The sequence below is a fragment of the Amblyomma mixtum genome, chromosome 6, assembly GCF_055824585.1.
Source record: "Amblyomma mixtum isolate Tamu chromosome 6, ASM5582458v1, whole genome shotgun sequence".
Taxonomy (NCBI): Eukaryota; Metazoa; Arthropoda; class Arachnida; order Ixodida; family Ixodidae; genus Amblyomma; species Amblyomma mixtum.
This window is the reverse complement of record NC_143017.1, coordinates 16,148,628-16,162,569: the sequence shown is the minus strand read 5'-3', so window position 1 is coordinate 16,162,569 and position 13,942 is coordinate 16,148,628. Positions and strand designations below refer to the sequence as shown.

At 48.2% G+C, this 13,942-nt stretch overlaps 1 protein-coding gene across 1 annotated transcript in view; it reads left to right on the top strand.

Moving 5' to 3' along the window:
- Window positions 1-13,942, top strand: part of nab (NGFI-A-binding protein homolog) — a 661,188-nt gene that overhangs the window by 511,909 nt on the left and 135,337 nt on the right. The window lies entirely within an intron of this gene.

The window sequence follows — 13,942 nt, the reverse complement described above, 5'->3', positions numbered from 1 at the left end:
TCGTGCAGGTGTTGAACACTTCAGAGGGCACTTTGAATAAACGAGACTTCAGCCCTGACTTTAGCTCCCTGATTTCTTGGGCGAGCAGGTACCTACCATGAGCGTTGCTTTGATACTCATGTCAAAAATTATACCCCTGCCACACGGCAAATTTAATGTCATTCTCATCGAATGACATTTGTTCGACTTAATGTCATTTTTTCTGCGCGCTGCTACACGGCAAAAACTAATGTCATTTGCAAATGGTGGCGATTGCGATGGAAAGAGAGTACAGTGAGTACAGCATACAAAAATTTCGATGTATGCTTCAATACGTTGCAAAAAGTATTGCTTTGCTAATGGAAACCGATTCTAAAATCTTCATCCTCATTTTAATCAACGTATTTAGATAGGCGCGCTGTGCGAGGGATCTAAAAACGTTGATTTCAATAACGTGTTGATCACTGCTACCACCACAAGTCCAAGCCAAGCCAAACCTCAGCCAGCGGCGGCAGGCAAATGGCGGACGTCATATTGTGAAATGCTCTCTATGGTGAAATTAGACAGTATTAGCTGTGCGTCCGCAAAAGCTTTGCGCATGCTACGGGCGCACCTTGCGCGCACTGCCGCCCGTCCTCACAATAGTTTTGGTAGGGAGCACGGTGGTTGGGTGTGACTAGCGTAGCGCGCGAGAAGCACAGCATACTGTGGCGCCATCTAGACGATAGCAAGTCAAACCTCCTGAACTGAGTGCCGAAAAAACGTTTTTCTCTTTTACTAACGGCACTAATGAATGCATTCGAAGGCTTTGTTTTTTTTTAATGTAAATCAATTGGATGAAATGAAAATGTAGATTCTAGTGCAAAGTTGGAGAAATACTTCGCTCGGGATCGTTGCTATGACGACAGTGTACGCCGTACATAGTTAAGCCTAGCATCAAGAAATTCTGAAATTTATCTCAAAAGCGACTGATATTTCAAACCTATATTGTTACGGAGGGATGAGAATGCACAAAATAAAAGCGAATACAACCGTTTAGAGCAAGCTTTTAGAGCATGCAGCAAGTTTAGAGCATGCAGCGGCGACGCAGTATTCGGTCCGAAGCGGGCGAGCTGGGCGTCGCCATGTTGTGAATGTTAACCACGCAAGGCTGGTAGCGAGAGTGAGTTTTATTTTTTTCCCATTCTATTTGGCATTTTTATATACATAAATGAACGATAGCACAATCGTAGGGACGCGGAAATATTACAGTGCTTGTGACGTTTTTGTAATCGTGTTTTTCGGTGTATATTCTCACCAAGTCTCTGGTGTCGAGGGAACACATTAGCTCGGACGTCGCAGGCGAATGTGTTCAGGGAACTCATTCGATACCTAATGTCGTTTTCATCGAATGACATGAGATTTTCTCGTGTGGCAGCAAACTAATGTCGTTTGGAACGAATGTCATTCGATGGGAATGACATTAAATTTGCCGTGTGGCAGGGGTATTACTGGACGATCTAGATGCGAAAATTCTGCTAAAGCATTTTTATGTACCCTAGATTATTATTTTGATGTTTTTACTCTAATGATTTTATTCTAAGCTGAGATTTCGTCTACACGGCAGGAATTATTACCGCTGGGGGGGGGGGGGGGGGGGGGGGGGGATTGGCGCTAGCAGTGTATTCGGAGTGAACGGCCTAAATTTAACTGATGCCCCACAGTTTGGAAGACAGTCGGCCTGCAGCATCAACCATAAACTTTAATACACAGGGGCTCGGCGTTAAGCTTTACAGATTTCTCAAAATTATACACTGAATGGAATGCGAAATCCACCTCACACTAGTTTTATGCGGCCTGCGTTGGGCAAATTAAAATCTTATTTGTCACCATCAGACACCTAAAAGTAACTGAAGCCGATTAATGAACCTTTTTGAGGACTCCTGCAAGCACACGTGATGATATTGCACACTAGGAGGCAGTCGTATTCCAGCGCAATTTCATAATCTAGAGCTCTCCTAGCACGAGTTTGTTGTGAGATATTCGCGTTGAAATTTCTAGCTTTGTCCATCTGTAATTGCGCATTCAAGACGGTGGGGATCGGCGTGACGCGGAAAGTTTCGTCTGCCAACGTCGTAGAGCGTCCAGTGTAGCTAATAACTGTTTTCCTCTGACTTTCGGCTGTCAAAAGAAAGAAACGCCGACGTAACAGCGGCGTCACACTAGTATATAGTTCCTCGTCAACTGCCACCACCGTGCATGCGTAATTACCCGAAAATCAGTGGAAAGTTTGGGGGCGAATATCTCTAGCAGAATTTTGCCAAACGGAGTAGTCTAGAAATGCGACCCTCTCTGTCTTTGCAATATAATCATTCACGCTGGCCGCTGCGGCTGAAAAGTTTCGCTCTATGGTTTATGAGGGTTTAACTTCCCAAAGAGACTTAGGCTATGAGGGGCGCCCTGATGAAAGGCTCTGGAAATTTGGCTAGCGCTCTTTAACGTGTGCTGACATCGCACTGTATACACGGGCCTCTAGAATTTCGCCTCCATCGAAATTCCACCGCCGCGGCCGGAATCGAACCCGCGTCTTTCGGGTCAGCAGCCGAGCGCCGTTACGTGCACTGAGCCACAGCGGCGGCTAAAATTGCAGTAATATATTTTAGTTAATTAGGTGCGTGGGGCTGACAACTACCGTCTCAATTTGTGCCCCCCTGGCGGTATAACTTATATGTGCAGAGGTATTTTTGTTTTTCACCCACCACTCAGCGTATGATTTTAAGCAGTAGGCTTGGCTTATAGAGTTTTGAACACCAATCAATCAGTTTGGCGCTTATACTTGCAGTTCGACCCGGTTGAAATGAACATGCATGTCATCACGCGCGCTAACAAACTGTCCATCTATACTCGGGGACACTTTTTCATGGCAATGGGCGCAAAGGTAGGAAGGTGGGGCTAGAGCTATGCACGGGCCACAAATTTCAGCCCGCGCCTGGCCCGAGCCCTACAGTACTGACGGAGGCCCGGCCCGGCCCGACACTAAAGAAACCTAAGCCCGCCCGGGCCTGGCCCGAGTTAAGGCCCGGCCCGGACCCGGCCCGACCTGCATGCAAAACTGAAATTGAAGTGACGATGAAACAGAAAGAGATAATTTAAGGAAAATCAGTTTATTTCAATGTTTTTAAAATGCTCGGCTCTCATGGTCTAGATGAAAATTAGTGAGTATATGCAAACACGGCGCTTGTAGAGAGTTATCACTCGAAGTTATTATGTAAAAACAACAAATCGTCCATTGATGACGGCTTTCGAACCTTGCAACAGTAGGGCGGCTGGAGCCACGCAGGAGCAATCGCGATCGCGAAGCCCGGCCGGCCCGTCCGAGACAAATATACCGTGGCCCAAGCCCGGCCCGGGCCCGGGTGAATAGACTTCCGCAAGGCCCGAGCCCGGCGCGCGGGCCGGGCCGGGTACGGGCTTTCGGGCCGGCCCGAGCCCGTGCACAGCTCTAGGTGGGGCGTCTTTAAATGTGCCACTCTGCCAAGTAGTTCGAACGCGGGGCTTTCGGTTTAGATTTCAGTTTCGGTAAAACTTTCACGATGTTTTGTGAGAATAAATGAAGTGCCAGTACAACAAATACCTGTAATTTTTGTACGCGAACAAAATATCAGTTAAATAATATTACGAAACCGTGTCATAGCGCCCTGGGACGGAAAATAGGTTTTTTTTATTATTTTTTGGCCTTGAACAAGCTGCAGGCGCTTGTTTTCACTCACGAAAAAATTAGCGTGCGCAAATTATGCAGCACGCGCGCGGTGTCAGTTGCTTTGGCGTTCGACTGCAGGTCGCAGGGTCGTGGTTTCGATCCCTGGCTTAGCGGCTGTATTTCGTTCAAGACTCATTACGGAAACGCCCGTGTTGCGTGCGTTGCCGGTGTATGTTAAAGGGTCAGTCTACTCACCGAGATGATTGTATACATAATGGCAATTTCTGGTAGTTGGCACCCTATAACATCAATAACGAGGGGTCTGCGCCCAGTTTAGGCAGGAATTTATATTTTATTTCGGCGTTAAAAGTCGCGTAAGAAAGCATGGTGGCGACCCCAAACGTTCGTTTTGTTCAAGAAAGTGCTAGTCTTTTTTTGTAGAAGCATAAGTGAATATACTATGTACCATTTGTATGACCCAATGTCAGAGAAACGCACGTTTTGTTCTAGTAAACTGTAGAAGGCGTACCGCTCGCTTTTTCTGTAAATCACATAAATATTTATAGTTACACTTACGCAAAACGCAGGCACATTCCCACTTTTAGTTCAGCGTATGCTAGCAGAGACGCAAAAATAAACTCAGCCTATAGTGGCGCCATCTGGTCGTCAGGACGGGAACCATTGCTGTAAAGAAACCGACTCTCCAAATAAGCCTAGGAGCGGCAGAATCGTCACTTTAATTATTAAAAAAAAAACAAATTTATCTCTTATATGTTTTTTTTATAGGCGAGATGAGAGGAAGCGAAAGACAGGCGCCCCATTTATGGCCAGTGAACGCACTGAAAAAGGCAGCAACAACCAGAATTCAGTCCGAAGCGAGAGGTCCGGCTTCGACGGGCGCCGCCATGTTTGTCGCCGCGCGGCGGAAATCCAGATGGTTGCCAGATGAGACTACCATCTCGTACAGATGTGTTCCCACATTAATAAATTCTATTTTAAAATGTTCTACCGCACTCCTTGGCACCACAGCTGGCTTAACGGTAATTTGAGTAAAGAGCTATCGGTTGCCGCAAAGAAAATATGGTCGATAAAATTCAGTAGATTGACCCTTTAAGGAGCTCCAGGTGGCCTGAATACACCTTCGCTGTGGCGTCCCCCATAGCCTGAGTTGCTTCGGGACGTAAGAAACTCCGCGATCGAAACCAGATAGAGCAGTGGCGGTGAACAGTGTTCAGCAGTACTGCTGCCCTCATTCCAATTCCTCGACGCCACTTACGTGGCTGCTTTCGCTAGATGAGCTGTAGCCTGAGTGCGGAGTAATTATTAGGTTGTTGAGGTGGGTGTCGATGGCACCACCATGCCTCCTCTTTTTCATCCTTATCACATGCTCACAGGTCCGCGACCAATTTCCTCGGTACACACCTCGCGTGCCACTTGCTCGGCCGAGGGGTCGTCCTTTCACCTGGCTCCACCCCACTTCCATTGGACTCAGCTCGGAGTGACACGGGGGCAGCCGTATACTACTTTGTGGACAGCGCACTTGGCCACAAGATCAGTGCGGCTTCCGGAAAACCTGTGCCTGTGGCGCTTCACTAAATCCAGCAGTTCCGCCTTCAATTGGTCATGCGAAAACATGTTTTTTTATCCGTAAGGCAAGATTGAATCTCCGCTTTTGTTTGCTCGTCGACGGCACTTTTTCCAGTTGGACGCTGCGGTAAGAAGCTGTATCCATCACGATGAGGCTGTGATACATACATACATACATACATACATACATACATACATACATACATACATACATACATACATACATACATACATACATACATACATACATACATACATACATACATACATACATACATACATACATACATACATACATACATACATACATACATACATACATACATACATACATACATACATACATACATACATACATACATACATACATACATACATACATACATACATACATACATACAGCCGCCGCGGTGGCTCAGCGGTTATGGTGCTCGGCTGCTGACCCGAAAGACGCGGGTTCGATCCTGGCCGCGGCGGCTAGAATTTCTTTGGAGGAGAAATTCTAGAGGCCCGTGTACTGTGCGATGTCAGTGCACGTTAAAGAACCCCAGGTGGTCGAAATTTCCGGAGCCCTCCACTACGGCGTCTCTCATAGCCTTAGTCGCTTTGGGACGTTAAACCCCATAAACCAACCAACCAACATATATGCATGCATGCATGCATGCATACACGCACACACACACATACATACATACATACATACATACATACATACATACATACATACATACATACATACATACATACATACATACATACATACATACATACATACATACACACATACATACATACATACATACATACATACATAGGTTGGTTGGTTGGTTTCTGGGGTTTAACGTCCCAAAGCGACTAAGGCTATGAGAGACGCCGTAGTGGAGGGCTCCGGAAATTTGGACCACCTGGGGTTCTTTAACGTGCACTGACATCGCACAGTACACGGGCCTCTAGAATTTCTCCTCCAAAGAAATTCTAGCCGCCGCGGCCGGGATCGAACCCGCGTCTTTCGGGACAGCAGCCGAGCACCGTAACCGCTGAGCCACCGCGGCGGCACATACATACATACATACACATACATACACATACATACATACATTCATACATACATACATACATACATACATACATACATACATACATACATACATACATACATAACGTGCGTTTTTATCGTAAAGACTTTCAAAATTTTTCTTACCTCAACCGCTGGCTCGTTTGCGGTGAAACTGCACACAGAGCTTGCGTATTATGGTAACTTTTGTATCGCAACAAGTTTTACTACGGTACTTACTTAGTTGAGCCGTGCATGATGCAAAAGCGTAATCGTCTGCGTCGAGATCGGCGCACCGAAACCCAAAACACCGAGTTTTTGCTGAAGGGCGGCAATAGCGCCATCTGTCTTCCACAACGAAATAAAACAAGAAAAAAACAGCTTAGGACTTCGCGACGTCGTCCTCCGGCACTTTAGGAGAGCCACGAAAGCAGACGATATAAGCTGAATTGGATAAAGTCATTGGACGAAAAAAAGACGTCAAACAGTATTCTTTTAACGGCACAGCCTCGTTAAAATGGTTGTTTCTGGCATTTTTTCCGCTCAGTTGGCCGAAAATGTTCAAAGCGCTTCAGTTCTTGCAACACTCACCTTGGCGCCTTGTAACGCTTTCCACTGAAAGGGCGCTACTGCCGCCCTTCAGCAAAAACTCGGTGTTTTGGGTTTCGGTACGCCGATCTCGACGCAGACGATTACGCTTTTGCATCATGCACGGCTCAACTAAGTAAGTACCGTTGTAAAACTTGCTACGATACAAAAGTTACCATAATACGCAAGCTCTGTGTGCAGTTTCACCGCAAACGAGCCAGCGGTTGAGGTAAGAAAAATTTTGAAAGTCTTTACGATAAAAACGCACAATACGGTACATACATACATACATACATACATACATACATACATACATACATACATACATACATACATACATACATACATACATACATACATACATACATACATACATACATACATACATACATACATACATACATACATACATACATACATACATACATACATACATACATACATACATACATAAACACACACATACAAAAGTACCACCGTATAGTCAGCTCTCAGTGGGCAACTAGTTTTTGAATTGGTTATGTTCTTGCCAGCCAGCGGGGCCTTTCAAATGTTTAACAGCTGTTTATGGTCTCCTCGCCAGATCTTCTCGGCAGTGGAAAGTCTGTGCGGGAAAGGGGCGCTGCTTTCGCGGCCCTCATTTCGTTGCGGAGCCGATTGGTGTCCCTCTAGGCGAGCACTCAAGGGGCGAACAGGCGTGTGCATATCAGCGCAGAAACGACAGTCACCCTCTTTGGCGCGAATCTGAAGTTTTTCAGGCTTGCGCCGGTTTTTCTTCTCGCACAGTTCATCCTAGCCGGTGTCCGGTTGCTATTGCCCCCATATGCCGCTGCAACCAGCACTGGGACCCAAAGCCTTCACTGGTCCCAACATTTTTTTCCCAATATTTTTAAGGCATGGCTGTCGCTTTGTTGCGGAATCTGTCAAGTTTCGCGCCGTTGCTGCAAAAATAAAAGAAGCAAAAGGGTTCGGTGGGAGGGTTGAACGTCCCAAAGCGACTCACGCCATGAGGGACGCCATACTGAAGGGCTCCGGAAATTTCGACCAACTGGGGTTCTTTAAAGAGAAACTGCAGCACTTTTTTGAGAATTTCGCGACATTCAAGGACAAATCTATATAGGTTGCAGGTAAAGCATGCCAAGTGTTTTCGCACTAGCATTTAAAATAGTGACGTAATCGGCGATTGAATTTTGCGCTTCTTCTCAATACAACGGAGTAGTGCAGGGAAACTCAGTGTAACGTCACGGAAGGTATGAGTTTAAATTACTGTTGTCGTCAGCCACACCCTGCCCTGACTCGTTAGACGCTGCCAAGCAACTCTCGTCAGGGTTCACTTTCGGTGGCGTTGGTTTTTTTTTTTTATTCAAAGCAGGCGTTTGTGTGTTGGTAATGTACCGATACCTTCGATGACGTCATCAAGCGGCCCCCAGTTGGCGTTGTGCGCTGAAGAGAAGCTTGAAGGGCGTCCGGATTTTAATCGGCTATTACTTCACTATTTCAAGTGCTAGCCCAAAAAGACTTCGCATGCTTTACCTGCAGGTTTCACACATTCGACCCTCTTAAGCTCGTTGATTTCTAAAACCTATGTGCACTGACATCGCACAGTACACGGCCCTCTAGAATTTCCAACAAGCGGGGTGGTCTGCGGGGCAGGGACGCGCTACGGCTCGCCTATGCCTTCGTGACCAGCCGGATCCTCTACGCCGTGCCGTACCTACGCACCACCAAACAACGAGACGAGCGCATTGACGCCATCATCAGGAAGGCAACAAAGCGAGCACTGGACCTCCCGGTGGCTACCTCCAACGCCAAACTGAAGGCGTTGGGAGTGGTAAACTCTTATGAGGAGTTGCGGGAGGCCCACCTCGTGAACCAATATACGCGGCTATCGCAGACGGTGCCTGGGCGCCGCCTGCTAAACCGCTTACACATCCAACACACATGCATACCAGAGGGGACGGAGAACATCCCGGTGCTGTGGCGCCACATGCTCTTGGTCGCTCCGCTCCCGCGTAACATGGACATGGCTTCACATGAAGGCAGACGACAAGCGCGGGTTCGCACGCTTGAGAGGCAATATGGCTATAAAGAGGGCGTCTATTACGTGGACATCACAGGGCCGTCGCCCGCGGGATTCTTCACGGCTGCCGTAGTCCACCAGGGAATGAATGTCGATGGGCTATCTTTTCGGGCCCCAAATTCAACACGAGCGGAGGAAGTCGCAATAGCTCTCGCTGCCGCCGATCCAAAATCGAAAACGGTAATCACAGACTCTCGCCGGGCCTGTGAACATTATCTTGCAGGCGAAATATCACCTCTTGCCTCGCAAATTCTAAGACGCGCTCTCGCCGATCCAACTCGCACAAAAGTGATCTGGGCTCCTGGCCACCAGGGTCTACGAGGCAATGAGGCCGCTGATGCGGCCGTCCGAGCGCTCACACACCTGGCTCCTCATCCTAGCTCTCATGGCTCAGAAGCTCATAAACCGCTTCTGCGGTTCCGCGAAATCCTAATTTATTATTGCGACAGCCACCGTGTCTACCCGGCACCCGCCAAGGGGCTGAGTAAGGCGCAGGAGCGAACTCTGTGGCGCCTGCAGACAGGAACCCTTCTCTGTCCTGCAATAGCAAGACACTTCGATCCGAACACAGATGGGCGCTGCCCGCACTGTGGAGAGATCTGTAATATCTTTCACATGGTGTGGGCATGTGCTCAGAATCCTCACCTTCCCCCCTCCCCCATCCCCACCCGAGAGGCATGGGAGACTGCCCTCCTCAACTGCGCCACACTGGAGTCCCAAAGGGCTCTGGTCAAGCGGGCGCGAGACGGGGCCTCCTCATGCGGTGTCTAGGACTAAGGGTACCCACCATGCAGCAGGTTTTTTTTTTTTTTTTACCCTCAAGCTCTCTTTGATTAAAGTTTTTCACCACCACCACCACCATCTAGAAGTTCGCCTCCATCGAAATTGCGCATTCCACATTTTGAGGCGTGAGTAGCCGCACTGAGTACTTATTACGCAATAAATAACTTTACTTCAGCATAAATAAATCTCTTTTCTTAGCGGAGTTTCCGGGTTTGTTGTTTTTCCTGGTATTTTGTTTTTGTACCTTGTTATAGGAAGCCTGCTGCTCTAAACCGGCACCTATTTACTTGAATACTTCGGACCAGCGGTGCTGGTAGAAAAGAGAGAAGATTGTAGAAAGAAAAGAAAGAAAGGTGATCATATCTCCGGTAGTGGGCTTGCTGCCAAACGCCATCGATGGCAGTCGCGGTGGGTACACTCTGACTGACGTACACCCTTGCGCTCGGGAGACGGTTGTATGTTGCATTAACTCCGGTGAGCTGGATAGCAATAGGACCGCGGGTAAGGTACAACGAATGCCTGGTCACTTCGCGATTGACGCCATTGTTTTGGGAGCATCCAGTGGTATATGTATCGTGTCCAATCATGACGACGTTCGTGGCGTTACCCCATTATGGCAAATCAGCGTGGCGTGTGCCAACGACATAGACGCCGCAGCATCGGGAAACGTACCCTTGAGACCTGCCGCTCCAATAGAGACTGAGTTTGGCGTAGGCATCGCTTACTGCGTACGGTGTGAATATTGTAAACACGACTTTTAGTTGGCCGTGCCTTAGCATCAGTTAGGAGCACGTGTAAATAGTGGCGCCATCTAGTGACAAGATGTAAAACACATCAACGCTGGCCTGAAGAAATTTTCATCCGTAGTTACTGATAACGAGGCTGGGTGCATTGCGAGGCTTTTTTTGTTCCAAGAAGAAAAACAATGCAAATAGCAGAAAATGTAACAGCTGACTAAAAGGTAGAGGACTGCTTCGCCAGGTGTCATTGCTACGAGGAAAAGAACTGCATTTACTTAGGCCTAAGGGTTGATAATTGCCAAATTATCTGGAAAACAGCGGACAGTTATCGCTTATACGTGTGGGCGAGAGTGTGAGAAATAAAAGCGAACCGCTACCATTTGAGTCAGCTATCGCGTAGAAGAATCCAGCGGCGACATGTATCTATTCCGAGGCGGGCGAGCAGGGCGCCGCCACCTTGTCAACGCATTCCGTAACGTGCCCGTAGCGGGCGGACGCTATATATGGTTTGAAGCGCGCGTATACGCCCGCAAAGCGCCGCGAGATACGCAGCGTTCTGCGCATGCGCATTCTTGCCCGCAGTGTCGCCGCGTACGCCCAAGTGTCTAACAGCGCTCACGTTGGTAAAAGAGACAGAGAGTCGGCGAGTGATCATTGGGTATAGCCGCTAAAGTCTCGGCCATCGCTTATTCACCTGCAGACTCGTCGTGAACCCTACTCTTCCCGGCCCCCGGCGCGGTGGCCGAGTCCAGCCGCAGTTTCCTGTTTGCGACGCTGTACACCGCTCGTTCTCGCGGTCGGCAGCGCTTAAGGAACAAGCTCATCTTTCTTGCATGACTCCTTTTTACTGGATGCGCATTTCTTGTTTGACCACCGAGTAATTTTGATATCGCGCTTTCCGACGCGCATACGTTCGGGGCGGCCATTTCTTGGCTCACTTCTTTCCGCGCAGCCTGCTCCTTCGTTACCTCCATGGCGTGCTTGATGTCGGGCGCTCCCTGTGGCGGGCTCTTTTTTTCTTTTTCAAATATGCGTATATGTGTATTCTCTTTTTTTTTTTCTGGCCAGCCTCTTCCCCTTCAATCCCCTTGATTGGGGCGTCCGCTGCTTTTGCCATGTCGACTTCCCTGCGCGCTTTTTTTGCTGCTTCGGCGAGCCGCATTTGCTCCTCCTCTCCCTAACCCTTTCCTCTTTTTCCCGGCCGTGTTTAACGTGGCGTTCGATTCCTCGTTCTCTCCCTCCTCCCGCCTCTTCTTTGCTTCCCCCGACGCAGGCTTCCTCTGGGCTTGCTCTTTTGCTGTTGCTTGTTCTTCTTTTTTTTTGCATTAATTTTCTCGCGCTGGCGGCGCCGCGAACAAGAGACGCGAGGGCTTGGAAAATCATCGAGGCCATAAAAGAGAAGTTGCAACCTTTGCTTGAACGCGGCGCGGTGTCTTCTGGTTATCGCTGGCTTCTTCCTTCTTTCTTTCTTTGCCATTATTTTTCGCCGTGGCCCGGAGTCTGGTCCGGCGATTTCAAATTTTTTTGCTTCTGTCCATTCGCTTTTGCGTTTCTCCCCAACTTTCGCCTTCTTTTGCCCTTGTTTTCGCCGGGCCGTTGTTTGGCAGGGGGGATCCATTTCATTAAGCGAGGGTTGAGAGGCAGTCAAAGAAGCGCAGCTGTCGAGACGCACGCGTAAAAGTAATCTCTCTCTCTCTCTCTCCCCGAGAGCAGCCTTGAAAAAGTAAAGAAACTCGCGAGCAGGAGTGAGTGCACAATTAAATCCAGAAGAACGCTGCCCGACCAGAGAAAATGGGAAAGAAAAAGCGGGCAGGTTATCACTGCGACGAACTTTGAGAAATACTTGATAATGAGACGCGGATGAACAAAGGGCGTATGGTGTTGCACTTATTGTAAAAAGCAGATAAGGAAAAATGAGAAGAATAGTGTTGCGAGTGACAGAATCGAGCAGGCCTGGGTACTTCCCGCTTTCTAAGGAGTACTCATCCACTTACTGGCGGTCGGAACATGCGATTGTGGAGGCCGCGCTACCACCGATGGCTAGAGTCGGGTGGGACTGTTCACCTTCCGCGACGGCAGGACGCATGCAAGCTGTACGTTCTTTCCTGGCCCCCCAGCTTTGAACGAGCACCAGTAGCACACATGCTATCCTCAGCTTTACTTCAGGGGAGTCCACCAAGGAGGAGTAGATTCATACAAAAGGAGTAATTACACCACCGACATCGAGCTCAGTGCGGGCGCACAGCTGCCACCTCAGCTTTTTAGCGTCTCTCAGTTTCAGAGCGCTTCGTCCAGGTCCGAAGTTCGAACCAGGGGCCACCTCCAGAACGAAGAGCTGTTATCCTCGCAGTTGTAGTGAAAAAGAGTTTTGTATCGTTTTTCTGTGTAGGTAATGCTACGTATATATGACTTTGGTCGAGAATAAGCAGTGGCAAGGGCAGGGGTGTAATGTGCAAAAAAATAACTCCTATAGTCTCCTGAGGTGACTGAGTGGGATCCAGTACTGTGCAAGAGTAGCAAGGGGTCCAGGCGGTTAGGTTAGCCGAAGATACTAGGAAGTCTGCGGTGGCAAGGAGGCCAAATCTGACACAGGAGACGTTTAACTGGAGGGATACGGGAGAGGCCTTTGTCGTACAGTGGGCGCACTGGCTGATGATACTGACGTTTGTAAGTTTAAGCAAACAGAAAAGCTACGGTCGTACTCGGAGTTGTGACAAGTGGTTTGTGCCACACAGGCGTACTGGTCATCTTTGTCAGTCCCTGCAATACCGGCTTCCACTTCATCTGAATGATTATGAAAAGAGGAAAATATAATTTGACACCTTCAATAAAACACAACTGCGGCAGTATTTTGTAGCCTATAAAACTGCCTATGTACCATAACAATGCTCATGATCACAGTCAGATTGACATGTATGGATTCCGCAATGTTTTCCAGTCTTTACTGCGAATTGAAGTAGAACAATTTTCATGTATAACTACTGTTTTGTTAATTATTGTATTCTACATTTGTTTCAAATCTCGTTTGAAGGAGGGAACTTGCACTGAATGTATTCTGTGACCACTGCTGCCTTTTTCGCCTGCGGGCTTCAACGTCGAGTTGAAAATAAGGGGATTGGCAGTACATTGTAATTGTCTTCCTGCTCAAAAAAAAAAAAAGTCTGTTCAGGCCCTTTTCGCTGTCACTAACATAACGGGCAATAATTTCCTCGGTGCAGCGTTGAAGCGCCTTTGCTGATCGTTTCTATATGGCGCTACGTCGTGTTTTGCCCCTCGGATGCTACGACTACCACACAGAGCTTAACTGTCGCGGAGTAGTCGGGCGCCCCTTTCGTATACACTCAAAGCTTTTTGCACCCGCGCAACTAAAGCTGTTCCGTACCTGTCGCATTTTCAGCCCCGCTGATGTCTGTGTCGGTGGCCACGAAGACCCTTTGCTTTTCTTCGCACTG